This window comes from Hemitrygon akajei, chromosome 20 (assembly GCF_048418815.1).
Source record: "Hemitrygon akajei chromosome 20, sHemAka1.3, whole genome shotgun sequence".
Taxonomy (NCBI): Eukaryota; Metazoa; Chordata; class Chondrichthyes; order Myliobatiformes; family Dasyatidae; genus Hemitrygon; species Hemitrygon akajei.
In genome coordinates this window covers 34,066,259-34,082,534 of record NC_133143.1, presented here as the reverse complement: position 1 = coordinate 34,082,534, position 16,276 = coordinate 34,066,259, and the positions used below count along the sequence as shown (strand labels likewise).

The 16,276-nt window shown below is 42.4% G+C and overlaps 1 protein-coding gene across 1 annotated transcript in view; it reads right to left on the bottom strand.

Annotated features, from left to right (window-relative positions):
- LOC140713713 (aryl hydrocarbon receptor repressor-like) overlaps window positions 1-16,276 on the bottom strand; it is a 188,081-nt gene that overhangs the window by 171,029 nt on the left and 776 nt on the right.

Genomic DNA, 16,276 nt, shown 5'->3' with positions numbered 1-16,276 from the left:
GAATTATACGTTGGACCTGGTGGCTGGTGGAGTGGTAGGTAAGGACAAGGGGAACCCTATCCCGAGTGGGGTGGCGGGTGGATGGGGTGAGGGCAGATGTGCAGGAAATGGGAGAGATGCGTTTGAGAGCAAAGTTGATGGTGGACGAAGCCCCTTTGTTTAAAAAAGGAAGACATCTCCTTCGTCCTGGAATGAAAAGCCTCATCCTGAGAGTAGATGCGGCGGAGATGGAGGAATTGTGAGAAGGGGATAGCATTTTTGCAAGAGACAGGGTGGGAAGAGGAATCATCCAGGTAGCTGTGAGAGTCTGTAGGCTTATAGTAGATATCAGTAGATAGGCCGTCTCCAGAGATGGAGACAGAAAGATCAAGAAAGGGAAGGGAGGTGTCGGAAATGGACCAGGTAAATTCGAGGGCAGGGTGAAAGTTGGAGGCAAAGTTAATGAAGTTGACGAGCTCAGCATGCGTGCAGGAGGCAGCGCCAATGCAGTCGTCGATGTAGCGAAGGAAAAGAGGGGGATGGATACCCGTATAGACTTGGAACATGGACTGTTCCACAAAGCCAACAAAAAGACAGGCATAACTGGGGCCCATGTGGGTGCCCATGGCTACACCCTTGGTTTGGAGGAAGTGGGAGGAGCCAAAGGAGAAATTATTGAGAGTAAGAACTAATTCCGATAGACGGAGGAGAGTGGTGGTAGAGGGGAATTGGTTAGGTCTGAAATCCAAAAAAAAGCGAAGAGCTTCGAGACCATCTCGGTGGGGGATGGAGGTATATAGGGACTGGATGTCCATGGTGAAAAAACGATGGTGGGGACCAGGGAGCTAAAAATCATTGAAAAAATTCAAAGCATGATAAGTGTCATGAACATTGGTGGGAAGAGATTGAACAAGGGGGGATAAGATAGTGTCAAGGTATGCAGAAATGAGTTCAGTGGGGCAGGAGCAAGCTGAGACAATAGGTCTACCTGGACAGGCAGGTTTGTGGATCTTGGGTAGGAGGTAGAAACGGGAAGTGTGGGGTGAGGGAACTATGAGGTTGGTGGCAGTGGATGGGAGATCCCCAGAGATGATAAGGTTGGTGATGGTATAGGAGACAACGGCCTGGTGCTCCTTAGTGAGGTCATGATCAAGGGGTAAATAGGAGGAGGTATCAGAAAGTTGTTGCTGTGCCTCGGCCAGGTAGAGGTCAGTACGCCAGATAACAACAGCTCCCCCCTTATCAGCAGGTTTTATAGTGAGTTTGGGATTGGTGCGGAGGGAATGGAGAGCAGAGCGTTCGGAAGGAGTTAGGCTGGAATTGGAACAGGGTGTGGTGAAGTCAAGACGGTTGATGTCCCGTCGGCAATTAGCAATAAAGAGATCTACAGCAAGCAGAAGACCAGTATGGGGTGTCCATGAAGAGGAGGAGGGTTGAAGACGGGAGAAGGGGTCATCGGTGGGGGTAGGAGAGTCCTTGTCAAAGAAGTAAGCTCGGAGACGGAGCCGGCGGAAGAAGAGTTCAGCGTCATGGCGTACGCGGAACTCGCTGAGGTGTGGGCGAAGGGGGACAAAGGTGAGGACAGAGCGCTCTGCCTCAGAAAGTTGGAGGTCGGAGGGAATGGTAAAGACCTGGCACGGATAAGAGATGGGATCAGAGGGGGGAGGGAGGCTGGTAGTGTCAGTGGAGAGGGAAGGGTTGGGGTGAGAGGAAGATGGAGCCTCTGAGGGCCCAGGAGCTGACGATGGGATCTGAGGGAGAGGAGACTGCAGAGTGGTGGTGGGGGAAGGGGAGACGGGAGTCACAATCGCAGCATGTGAAGACCCGGCCCGGAGTTCAAGGATGGAGTCGCAGTCGGTGGTTGCGCAATCGCTTTGAAGCTGTCCATGGTCGTTGGAACCCACGTTGATGGTGCTGGAGTCCGGATTTTCAAAATGCCCTGGGTCGCTGGGCAGCCGAGATCGACAGCCGGGGCGAATCCATGGTCGTTGGAACCCGTGTTGATGGTGCTGGAGTGATGGCTTTGTGGAACAGTCCATGTTCCAAGTCTATACGGGTATCCATCCCCCTCTTTTCCTTCACTACATCGACGACTGCATTGGCGCTGCCTCCTGCACGCATGCTGAGCTCGTCGACTTCATTAACTTTGCCTCCAACTTTCACCCTGCCCTCAAATTGACCTGGTCCATTTCCGACACCTCCCTCCCCTTTCTTGATCTTTCTGTCTCCATCTCTGGAGACGGCCTATCTACTGATATCTACTATAAGCCTACAGACTCTCACGGCTACCTGGACTATTCCTCTTCCCACCCTGTCTCTTGCAAAAATGCTATCCCCTTCTCACAATTCCTCCGTCTCTGCCGCATCTGCTCTCAGGATGAGGCTTTTCATTCCAGGATGAAGGAGATGTCTTCCTTTTTTAAACAAAGGGGCTTCCCTTCGTCCACCATCAACTCTGCTCTCAAACGCATCTCTCCTATTTCCCACACATCTGCCCTCACTCCATCCACCTGCCACCTCACTTGGGATAGGGTTCCCCTTGTCCTCACCTACCACCCCACCAGCCTCCAGGTCCAACGTATAATTCTCTGTAACTTCCGCCACCTCCAACGGGATCCCACTACCAAACATATTTTTCCCTTCCCCCCTCCTTCTGCTTTTCGCAGGGATCGCTCCCTACGCGACTCCCTTGTCCACTCATCCCCCCCATCCCTTCCCACCGATCTCCCTCCTGGCACTTATCCTTGTAAACGGAACAAGTGCTACACCTGCCCTTACACTTCCTCCCTCACCACCATTCAGGGCCTCAGACAGTCCTTCCAGGTGAGGCGACACTTCACCTGTGAGTTGGCTGGTGTGGTATACTGCGTCCGGTGCTCCCGGTGTGGCCTTTTATATATTGGTGAGACCCGACGCAGACTGGGAGATCATTTCGCTGAACACCTACACTCCGTCCGCCAGAAAAAGCAGGATCTCCCAGTGGCCACACATTTTAATTCCATGTCCCATTCCCATTCTGATATGTCTATCCATGGCCTCCTCTATTGTCAAAATGAATCCAAACTCAGGTTGGAGGAACAACACCTTATATACCGGCTGGGTAGCCTCCAACCTGATGGCATGAACATTGACTTCTCTAACTTCCGTTAATGGCCCTCCTCCCCTTCTTACCCCATCCCTGACATATTTAGTTGTTTGCCTGTTCACCATCTCCCTCTGGTGCTTCCCCCTCCCTTTCTTTCTCCTGAGGCCTCCCGTCCCATGATCCTTTCCCTTCTCCAGCTCTGTATCACTTTCGCCAATCACCTTTCCAGCTCTTAGCTTCATCCCACCCCCTCCGGTCTTCTCCTATCATTTCGCATTTCCCCCTCCCCTCTCTACTTTCAAATCTCTTACTATCTTTCCTTTCAGTTAGTCCTGACGAAGGGTCTCAGCCCGAAACGTCGACAGCGCTTCTCCCTATCGATGCCGCCTGGCCTGCTGTGTTCCACCAGCATTTTGTGTGTGTCGTTGGCAAAAAAGGAAGTTGTCTTCTTCATCTGGGGTCCAGGCTACTTCGAAGCATAAAACTGGCTAAAGTTTTCTCACCTTGTCTGAGAAATGCAAATATATTTACCTTCATAAGAGTCCAGGAGCTGAGATCTTACAATACAAAATTGACACCGAATTGTCTTCTATGCTGGGGTGTATGCAAGAACAGAAATAATTGACGATGAGATTGTAATTGCTGAACATACAAACTCAGAAAATAAGAAATTATGGAGAAGTTTCTTTCAACAAAGAAACAGTTAGAATGTGAAACTTGTTTCCATGTGGAGTGATTGAGGTGAATAGCATTTACTCACTTAAAGGGAAACTGCTTGAGGAAGAAAACAACAGAAATATTTTGTGATGTAAAGATTTGGAGGAGAAACATGTGGAAAATATAACGCTGGCATACACCGGTTGGGCTGAAAGACTTGCTTGTGTGTAAGTTCTATGTAATGAGGTTGTGAATTCTGGTTTACACTCTTTAAATTAGTTCCATTAAATGTAATGGAACAGAATGCAATGCTGGCATGCATGCATATATAATCACCCTATTTCTGGTAATTTATCTGAAAATTTATTCAAAATTTCTCAAACATACAAGTAGTGTTACTGGTGTATAGTGTTACAGTGTTCATTTGAATGCTACTGCCCATTTCGATCTCTTGTTTGCAGTACTCTTTATCAAGAATGGTTTGATTTTTAAAGCAATATGTGTAATGGGCAAGGAGAAAATAACACACATGGACATCTTACAAATTCAAAGTAAATGGGCTTGTGGTCACTATATTAGGGATGAGTATACTGCAATTTTATGAATATTTAGACCAGAAAGAACCTGTCTTAGAAGTTAATTCAGATGAAATAGACAGTTTTTACAGACCAGGGAAACCTAATTAGGCAAAATTACAGTCAACAGGGTAAGCTGCAGTGTAAAAGGGGGACAAGATCGAAAAAGGTAATGAGTACAAGACTGAAGGTGTTAGATTTGAATGCATGCAGAATACAAAATGAGGTAGATAAACCTGTAGCACAGTTACAGATTGGCATGTGTGATGTGGGCATCACTGAGCCATGGCTGAAAGAAGATTATAGCTGGGAGCTTAACGTACAAGGATACACATTATATCAAAGGGACAGGCGGGTAGGCAGAGGGGGGCGCTGCTTTGTTGGTAAAAAATAGAAAGAGATGACATAGGATTGGAAGGTGTAGATTAGTTGTGGGCAGAGCTAAGAAACTGCAAGGGTGAAAGGACCCTGATGGGAGGACCTCTGAACAGTAGCAAAGATGTGGTCTACAAATTACAACAGGAGATAAAAAATGCATGTCAAAAGGCAATGTTACAATGGTCATGGGGGATTTAATAGTCATGGGCAATTTTACACTGTCTCTTTCTCAGATTTGACAAATGTTAAATTAACTCTTTCTGCTGATGTGTATTTCAGGGATACGTTGTAAAAGTGTAATTCTTGTTGGTAGGTTAGTTGGTACCTAAATTAGTTCATTGGTCATAGTGAAAAGAAAGTTGTTGGACATGTGGGAGATAATAGATTTCTGGGAGAATAGGATTAATGGGGTTGCCCTGAGACCCAGCATTGGCTCAATGGGCCGAATGGCTTCCCTCTGAGTTGTAAAGAACAATGAGAACACATAAAACTTCAAGCCAAACCTTAAAAAGATATTTTGCAAAGGTAATGAGAAGCTTCTGAGGATTGTTTTGAAAACTAAAGAAGTTCCAGAGAAGTAGAGGAATTTAGAATAAAGTTCTGGATCTGGGACAACCAAAGTCACAGGGTGTAATGCTGGGGCAAAGGAAGTCAGATTTGTCGAATAGGCAGGGGTCTGTAAGTGCCTGTAAATTTTAAGTGTTCACAATTATCAGAAGGGAACAAAATATACTGGATCACTGTAGTTCACCATCAGCACCCAAATTCAAAACAAAATGGCAATAATTACACTCATACGCCAACACGTAATTTCCTCATACCCCACAAAAACACATTTTGTACATTTGACCAACCCCTACCATCTAATCCCATCATTACCTTACGTTCAACGTCCTCTGAGTAAATGTTATACAAAGGACTTTCAACTGAGTCCCGCAGAGCGTGTGAATGTTTCTGTGAGTTACTGGAGTTCTGTTTGTCCGAGAGATCTAAAATCTTGCCCACTCTGGCCAAACCAACTTTCCTCCATTTTCTTTGAGCCTTTACAGTGCTCTATACATTCTCCAAGACCCAAGAGATTCCCACTGCAGGGTTGTGACTGCACCTAGAGCTGAACTCCGAAAAGAATATTACATTTTATTGCGTTGTTCAAAATATTGATACTGAAAACATGTTTGGGGTTCTGTTGGATATTGTATGCTAAATATCATATTGACACATTGCCTATTGTCTGATTTTCTTTAATTACGCCCATTTGTCATTTTGGCAACTGCAGTGTGCAAGATCAAATATCAAGTCTTTTCTTATCAATGCTCACATTTCTGAGTAGTTAGGATCATATTCAACCAAAATGACAATAAAAGTGAACACTAGAACTGGTGTGTGTTAATCAGTGCTCAGAGCCTGTTCCAGCATTATATCAGGTTGTACCTCTGTACCTCAATCCTGTTCAGATGTTTTTCTCTATTATCCCAGTTATCATTTCTCTTCAGTCATGAAGCACCCTTTTTGAGGAATCCAATGTCAGATTTTCACCTTTTTTTTTTGCACAGAAGTGCCTCACTCTTCAGGATTCTCTTACAGAGGAATTTGTTTCCCTAGCCTTGGGAAATTGGATTCAAGGCTCAAAGAGACATGTATCCACAATATTTTTTTGGGTTGTGGGCATGCCTCAGCAAAGTCGTACCTAAAGTTCTTACAATTTTTCTTTGTGTGTTTCACCATTGTGGAGCATACAGTGGAGGGTACCGGGTAACTCCAGTCCTGGGATAAGAGTGAGGGAGGTCAATTCCTGGCTTCAGCTGCAGGTTGGGAGGCACAACTGGAAGCTTGGTTAGGAGACAGCCAGTCTTGGGTCAGAATGAAGAATTGACATCATTGTCAAGGAGCAACAGGAGAGACTGGGTCTGAAGTTCTATCAAAGATTTAGAGGAAATGAGGAAAGATTCAGAAGCATCTGAGAGATCAGGGTCAGAGTAAGATATCAGTTAGAGAGACATGGATCACACTCAGAGGGGTTGATGAGAATGTTTCATCAGTGAAGGTGGGAAGACCTTTGGGCACTGGAATGACGGAGAAAAGGTAGGTAAGAGAAATTCTGTGAGTTTTATCCCTGGCTCAAGGACAAAATGTGGTTATTCTAAGAGTGCCCCAAAAACAGACTTTGACATAATTTCACAGCTCATGCTCTAAAATCCTGCCTGAAAATTGTGTCGTTTGCATGTGTGCAAAAGGCATCCAGCGGAGACTTCTTTAAACTTAAGTTATGATGTAATTTGACCGAGAAACCAGCACAATTGCATTGCACTCCAAAAGTGACCAATTTTCACAGGAATTATACTGAAAAAAATCGACTGTTTGTGCAAATTTCCTCCCTATCAAAGCCTTAATTTATCTTTAAACATCTTAATTTGATCAATCTCAGTTTTCAAAGTGCAAAGGAATATCAGTCAAATAAATGCAATCCTTATAGGTTGCTCACAAAAGGTAATGAAAATCACGACTCTCTGTGCTCGAGAGCAGGAAGCTTCTTGAAACTAAGAGTTCAAGTCATTTTGTTCTTTCTGTATAACTGAGAAAAAGTTCAGAGGGGAGAATCCAGATCCTAACAATGCCATTTTCCCAGTGGCATAATCATGTAAGCAGCTAATTCCCCATTAAATGTAAGTGCATCATCCAATTCCCCCAAAGATCTGAGACACTATTTGCTTTTCAACTGAGGGCTTTTTCAAAGTTTGTGAAATGGTGCAAAATATAGGCTTCACAGTATAGATGCTCTCTCCTGACTTTCACTGTTCAGATAATCAGAGCTAGAAAAGAAAAGAGGTACTAGATTTAATGAGAAGCATTTTCATTTTAGTTGAGATGGGAAACTGCTCACAATGTGGCCCGATATTTACCATTCAAAGTCACATTACAGAGTCTCCTACAAATTGCATCGGATGTTACTATGAAATTAGTGGAAATGCAGAACAATATTGAACAACACAGGACCTGGTGACTCTGCCATATTCAACTGCTTCACCACTGACCTTCCTTCCTTCAGAAAATTAGAAGTGAGAATGTTCACCAATGAACGCACCATATTGAATTTCATTCACAGCTTCTCAGCTAATGAAGCGTGTCCATTAGTGAATGCAGTAAGGCCTAGACAACATTCAGGCAAGGGCTAAGACTTGCCCAGTGACTTCAGTGTGTGCTGGCTGCAAAATGCATTGCAGTTATTTATTTCAGCTACTCTGATGGCTCTTCCCAAACTTGTAATATCTGCCACAAATTGAGTCAAGGGCATTGGGAGCACAGGAATTCCAACACCTATGTGTTCCCTTTCATGTCGCATATCATCCTGATTTAGTAACATATCACCAGTTCGTTATTGCCACGTAATTATGGAAGTGTCTTCATTTAAAGGACCGTGGTGATGAGGAATATTTTCTGCAAGTTTTTCACTGTCTCACAACTAATATTGCTTATGCAGTATTCACGGCTCTACGCTGAGGCTTGGTCAACTGTAAGAACAGCACTTTTCCAGAGGGAGAATACCTGCTCTCCTTCAAAACCAAAGAATGACTGATGAAACTGGGGAAAGTGTGACGTTGATTTCAAAAATTTTGTTGGCTGGTTAACTATAAAGTGAAATTGGCCCCCAACACGTCAGAAAATAGACTTTCTCTCATGGAGCACCTTTCAAAGGTCCGGATTGCCAAAACACTTCACTACCAATGCAAAATTTTTGATGGGTAGCCACTGCAGTAAAATAGGACAATACAGTACATAAAGTGGATTCACGGAGATAATGCAAACACGAGGAAATCTGCAGATGCTGGAAATTCAAGCAACACACACAAAATGCTGGTGGAACGCAGCAGGCCAGGCAGCATCTATAGGAAGAAGCACGGTCAATGTTTCGGGCCGAGACCCTTCGTCAGGACTAACTGCAAGAACAGATAGTAAGAGATTTGAAAGTGGGAGGGGGAGGGGGAAATCCAAAATGATAGAAGACAGGAGGGCGAAGGGTGAAGCTAAGAGCTGGAAAGGTCATGCTCTGTATCCCTTTTGCCAATCACCTTTCCAACTCTTAGCTTCACCCCTCCCCCTCCTGTCTTCTATCATTTTGGATTTCCCCCTCCCACTTTCAAATCTCTTACTATCTTTTCTTTCAGTTAGTCCTGACAAAGGGTCTCGGCCCGAAACGTCAACAGTGCTTCTCCCTATAGATGCTGCCTGGCCTGCTGCGTTCCACCAGCATTTTGTGTGTGTCACGGAGATAATGGTCAGATCATCAACTTAATGGCGATGCTTAGGATTTGAAATCCTCTGTTTCAATAAAGAGGCACAACATCTTTACCCTCCACCTGGATGAGAAGATAAAACCTCACATTAAATATACTCAGTACCCCATACAACAACTTAGGAGGAATCAGGAAGTAAAGGTGATGTGGAGGATTAGGAGAAAATCACTAGTTCTTTATCTCTGCTTGTGAGGTCAGTTTCAAGTGCATTAAACAGTTCTTGCTGCATGTTCCCTTGCCAGGTTTACAGTACTCCAAAACAAATCAATGTATCAAAGTATCATGTTCCTCAGCATCAAGGTCTTTTTGGAGAAGTAAATTCCTGATTTCCACTTCCCTTGTGATTTGAATTCTTTCTTCCCATTTCTCAGAGTGCACTCCTATAATAAATTAGAAATGGATTATTCGAAACTGCTGGCTAGTGGAGGATGTGATAAAGTGAAAGAAAGATATAGCACAGAGAAAGGTCCACAGGCTCCACACTGATCATCAGACATCAATTTGTGCTCGTCCTACATTAATCTCATTTATTATTATTATTATTATTCTCCCCAAAATATGGTGAACCAGAGCACATGGAGGAAACTTTACACGGTCACGGGGAGTGTATGCAAACTTTACACAGACAGCACCCCTGGTCAGGGGTGAACCGAGTTTCTGGCGCTGTGAAGCAGCGGCATTGCCCCATCCATGTCCTGCTACAATAATACATGATCTCTCCTATTTACTCACATTGTGTTTTAAATGATGTTGGATCTCTACCATTTACCAATAAGTCATTTAGTGTTTGTCAATAGTGCGTTCCAAGGCATAGACTTCAGCAGACCAAATGCTGGCAGAAGGGCTTTGTATAGATGTGTCAGTACTTGATAGCTGGTATGTCCAAGGCGGGACAAAGAATCTGTTTCATGCCCATGACTAGAACAGTGTCCCTGACATTGAAACATGGGAAGCAGGAATATTGTCCTGTACAGCCCTATTATTGGAATCCTACATTGAAAATTTCTTTATTATCCTTATCAAGAGATCTCCTTGGATATAGAGAGGAATGCACCCAAGCAAATCCATAGAGGAAAAGCTAGTTCATATCACTCATGAAATTCCTGGGGAAAAAACTAATGCCCATGATTTATTACTAGGTGCTAAATAAAAAAAAACTTATTCTTTTAGACAGCAGCTCTTCATTTTACTTTTAACTATCAAACCTCTTCCATTAAACTGTAAAAGCTAAAATCTGAAATAAATGTCAAAATGTTGGATATGCTCAGCAGGTCAGGCAGAATCTGTAGAGAGAGGAAGAGAATTAATGCTTCTGATCAATGATGTTTCATCAGGGTGGTGATGAACGAATGCCAGTCTAAACATTAACCCTGGTTCTTGTTCTATGGATGGTTCTTGACCCGCTGCTTTCCAACATTTTCTGTTTTTAATTCAAACTATGTTGGTTGGTGAATAAATTGGCTAGTGATTATCTTCAAAAATACTAAATGAATCTGTTACACTTCCTGGTGACTCTAAAACTGGTGTCATCCTCTTGCCTGAATTGCTGGGGTAGATCTTGAATCCATTTACTCATTCACAGGATATTATGGTTGATGGTAAGGATGTCATTTATTGCCCTTCTCTAACTAGCTATTTCACAAAGCACCCTGGGTCATTCACAGTCATGTGAGTCTGGAGACACATGTGGAGCAGAACAGGCAGGAATGGCAGACTTACATCTCTAGAAAATTCTTGTGAACAATTCCATTCTTTTCTGATAATCTGCTGATTTCATGAACAACGTTACTGATTTTTTTTTCTTCCAGATCATTTCAATTAACTGAGTTTAAATTACATGGCTACTGAAGTGAGATTTGAACTCTTAATCATTAGTCCAGGCTCCTAAATTAACTACTAAGCTACTATACCAAACCCCGGACCTACTCACTTAGAAGTTAGAACACTGTCCACTTAGCAAAGTTTGGCACCTTTCACTCTGGGCAGGTAATAAAAGTTTTCAAACAATTGTGAAGGCGTAAAGCACAACCAATATAATGCCAACCATATTTTGCAAGTTTGTGCATAGGATATATAACTGACTATGAAACTGGTTTCTCTATGGTGTGCCTCCAGCACAACGGCCTTCACTTGAGAAACAGATACTCAGATACTCGTGCAAACATTCATAGATGAATATTTTCTGTTCATATAAGCTTTCTCCTGGTGACAGAAAGTCTATATGCTGCAGGTCCATTGGGAAAATCTATGAATCAAAAGTAATTTTTTAATAGGGAGAAGCGCTGTTGACGTTTCGGGCCGAGACCCTTCATCAGGATGGGTAGTCCTGACGAAGGGTCTCAGCCCGAAACGTCGACAGCGCTTCTTCCTATAGATGCTGCCCGGCCTGCTGTGTTCCACCAGCATTTTGTGTGTGTGTTGTTTGAATTTCCAGCATCTGCAGATTTCCTGGTGTTTAATTTTTTAATAAATTGCTGGGTTGGCAGAAGAAATATTATAATCTGGTTACTTACACTCAGTGGCCACTTTATTAGATACACCTGTATATCTGTTCATTAATGTAAATATTTAATCTGCCAATCATGTGGCAGCAACTCAATGAAGAAAAGCATGCAGACATAGTCAAGAGGTTCAGTTGTTGTTTTCACAAACATCAGAATGGGGAAGAAAAATCAACAAATTTCATGACATATCCCAGTGATATTAAACCTAATTCTTCTGAATTCTGATCTAAGTGACATTAACTGTGGAATGATTGTTGCTGCCAGATGGGGTGGCTTGAATATCTCATAAACTGCTGATCTCCTGGGATTTTCACAGATAGTACTCTCTAGAGTTTACAGAGAATGGTGCGATAAACAAAAATAATATCCAGTGAACATCTCTTCTGTGGGCAAAAATGCTTTGTTAATGGGAGAGGTCAGACTGGTTCAAGCCGACAGGAAGGCAACAGTACCTCAGATAACCACACATTGCAAAGGTGGTGTGCGGAAGAGCTCCCCTGCATGTACAAGCAGTGAAACTTGAAGTGGATGGGCTACAGCAACAGAGGACCTCGCTGTGTTCCACATCTGTGCTTCATAATGTGGCCACTGAGTGTAAATGGGTTTCAGAAAATATAAGGAGAAAGGAAACAGACCCAGGTGAGGGCCATATGGCCTTTTGAATATGCTGCACCGTTCAGTGAAGTCATAATTGATCTGATTCTTACTCATCAGTGAGTGTGAGTTTCATTTGGTTTCAACAAAACAAATGCTGCCCTCTAGACCTACAGAAAAATTTGATTTGTATTTTGTGCATAGAAATAAAATGAAATGTTATATGCTAGAATTTACATATCAACTATACGTTTTTTCTCTAAGGATGTGCTCGCAAAGACTAATATCCACATGCGTTTGTAAGTGGATACATAATAGAATATACTATTCAGTGACATGACTTAGCAACTCATGAGGGAAAATCTCCAGAACAGTAAAAATGCAAGTGGAGCAATGGGGGTGACTTTGAGTGTACGTGTAAAGTCATTGTCATTACTAATTTAACTGCAATTGATTACAGAAACAACATGTTGATGTATTTGCCAATATTTCTTAGTAATCAAGAGTAATCAACTTTGTCGAACTGTGGCGACCCACTTTCTGCGCAGGCGAACCGGCTCACAAATAACCCGCGCACGGGGAGAGACTTTGGTAATGCACCTCTGACGTCATTTCCGCCCGGAGAGGGCGGGAACTTGGGATTAAAAGCCAGCGCCGCGAAGTTTGAATAAACTAGTCTGGAAATGACTTACCGACTGCGTGTCGTTGTTTCTAGCTCTGTATTTGGTACATCGCTACATAACAATAATAACTAAAAACACTGGCAAGATGAATCAAAAATAATAACAATAAATTTCAGTCTCTAAATACACTGACCATCAACAACCTTTGAGGAAATGATATTTTTCTGAAGATTTGCAATTCCATTTGCAAAGAAGTTCATCCTGAACTCAAAGATACCCAAATAACCACTTGTCCTGAGATTCTGCCTCCTTGCTCAAGTCAATCCAGATTAACAACACAGCCTCTTGATGTTCATCCTGTTCGTTTTTCAGAATTTTGTATATCTCAACTAGTTCATTTCAATTTCTTCTAAACTTCACTGAGCATTGGCATTGGTCTCTGTCACACAGTAAACTCTTCACCTGAAGAATCAACCTCATGAATTTCAGTTCAGCTTTGTAATTCTCCTTGGTTTTTGCAGGAGATAGTTTGACTATGCACATTGCAAAATGCATAGTAACATCTCTTTTGACAGGAATAATAAAATGAAAGTGAATAATACTCTAAATTACACTAGGATCAAGGATAAACTTCATTCTCAATGTGCATTTACACGTATTAGCAATTTGCTCTGGAGTGTTGGCAAGTGCGCGACATGCAACAAAAAGGAATTACAGTCAACAATTATAAAGAGTAAATAATTACATAAAAATAAATAATTATAAATTAAAAAGCTAATATAGTTAGATGTGAAAGGCTGGATATGGAATAAAACGTGAATAAAAAATAAATAGCAGCATGTATTTACAATGTAGCAACATTGTAAAAACTGGTTTAAGTGTCTACAGTACAGTGAAGTCATGGGGGTAATAAATAGAGGAGGGCGGGAACTAACTAAAGTGATTGATCAGATTAACTGCCGGGAGGAAGAAACTTTTATAATGGCATGAAGTTTTTGTTTTAATAGCCCGGTACTGTAGTGCTTTCCAGAAGGGAATTTTTGGAAAAGGCTGTTAGCAGGATGGGTAGTATCTGCATTGGATCTTCCTTCCCTTGACACATACAAGTCCTGAAGCGCTGGTAGACTGCAGTCAATGACCTCTTCTGCTGACCTCACAGTTCACTGTATGTTGTGAGAGGGTGGTGCAACAAACCACACAGTAATGGCTGATTTGAATGTGCTCTCTCTACGATGACAACGTAGAACTGCACTGGTGTGTTCTGGGGAAGATGGAATTTACCAACAGCCACAAAAAGTACATCTTCTGCCAAGATTTTTTGTGAATGAAGGAGATCTGGTTCTCTCACATGAGGTCCTGTGAAATAATGGTGCTAAAGAACCTGAATGGTGCTAACTTTAGAAGTTGGCTGTCTGACAGACCTAGACAGATAGAAAAATGGAAGGGATTAAAAGTCTCCCCTCTCCTCCACCTTAGAGCCTATGTATAAAATTAGGCCTTTTCAACATTTTAAACATTTATATTAAATGGATGCAATTACAAGATTACCCAAAATGACATGTTTAAGATAGGCTTCATTGTCTCATAAAACTCTTGTCATCAATAATAACTTGCACTCAGTGGACACTTTATTAGATACACCTATACACCTGCTCATTAATACAAATATCTAATCAGCCAATCACGTGGTAGCAACTCAATGCACAAAAGCATGCAGACATGGTCAGAGGTTCAGATGTTATTTACACCTAATATCAGATTAGGGAAGTGACCTTGGCCTTAGAATGATTGTTGGTGCCAGGAAGGGTGGTTCGAGTATCTCGGACACTGCTGACTTTCTGGGATTTTCATGCACAACAGTATCTAGAGTTCACCGAGAATGATGTGAAAAACAAAAAAAAAATCCAGTGAGTGGCAGTTCTGTGGGTAAAAACATCTTGTTAATGAGAAAGGTCTGAGGAGAATGGCCAGACTGGTTCAAGCTGACAGGAAGGCGACAGTAACTCAAATAAACCCAAACAATCACAACTGCGTTGGCAGAAGAGCATCTCCAAATGCACAAGATGACAAACTTTGAAGTGACACAAACAAAATGCTGGAGGAACTCAGCAGGGGAGGGAGCATCTGGGAAAAGTGTACAATCAACGTTTCGGGCCAAAACCCTTCAGCAGGACAGATTTTCTCTTGTTTGTAAACCTTGCAGAATGCGGGCTACAACATACACCCAGTGGCCACTTTATTAGGTATACAATGTACCTAACAATGCGTCCACTGAGCATAAATTTGTACAATGTTTTTAAGGTGGCATAAAGGCCTCAAGGATCTTTTCACAGCATTCTCAAATAAAGTTTAGTTCCAATCTCACAATGAGACATCCTGACTAGTGACTAATATTAGAGCTCTGAGAATTGGAGAAGTATTGAAACCTCAGAAGGTTATAGACTTAGAGGAGGCTCCAGAGTTCTAGACCAAGCAGACTTCCAGAAGCAAGAACGAGAACTTGAAAAATGGACAGGGAGCTAGCGAAGGGAAGGTCAGTGAGCAGGTGACGGGTAAGGTTTGGCAGGGGAAGGTAATAGCACGTTCCTGCGGAGATTGAGCACAACACAAGCTCTTGACTACAACGGGAATCTCCACGCGGGAAATTTGCTCATTACGTAACCACCTCCTGGCACAGAGGTGTTGTGTGGAAACATCACCGACTCCCTTTCAAATTATCCCCCACTTCTGGCAATGTTGCAACAGGGTGGTGCTGGGCAGTAGGGGCATCCTCCTGGTGTGTGGGTGTTAACGAGCGAGGCGATGTTGTTGACATTTCACCCCTGCCTGACTGGTTGGAGTAAGATCAGGCAGCGTGTGAAAAGGACATCGGAAATGGACTAACTGTGCTCTGGGTTTGGTTTGAATGAAGCCTCATTAATCAATAAAATGGACTTCCCTTGCAGCACTGGGGTTTGTGCCTGGCCTTACTCTTATATCTGAATTGCAGCTGGATCAGTTTGTCTTTTGGAATCTTTGCTTCTTGACTCAAATTCAAATCATGGGATCTTCGCAGAAGTCTTTGAAAAGACACTCATGTGGCAAAAGAAAACAGTTGATCAATCCAAATTTAACTCATAGTTTTCATCATCCTTGCCTTTAGAATTTAAATGGTGATTTACACTCAGAAAAGGTATCAAACATTGAACAAAGTAACATCAGCTAATAAATAAATGCATCAGCTTGGGGGAGAAGCAAGCCTGAAGTTAAAAAACACATTCCAGAGGAGTTTCTAAACCATTTGTAAGATTTACAGATGAAAATGCATTTTATGATTCAACAGTGTGATATTAATTATTGCAAAGTGGGTGGGGGATGATAATGTGTCCTCCTATCAAATAATCTGAAATGTGAACATTACTTGCCATTTCACTAACTCTTTATGGATAACTAAAAACACTTATGTGACAAGTTAACTCATCTAAACTTCACAATTGTCCGTTTAATGAATTAGCAATCAATTTTAATATATGCATTAATAAAATTATAATACCTCCTTATAGTGTAATTATTAATGGACTGTGCATCCGCACGTTCAGTACTGAAGCAA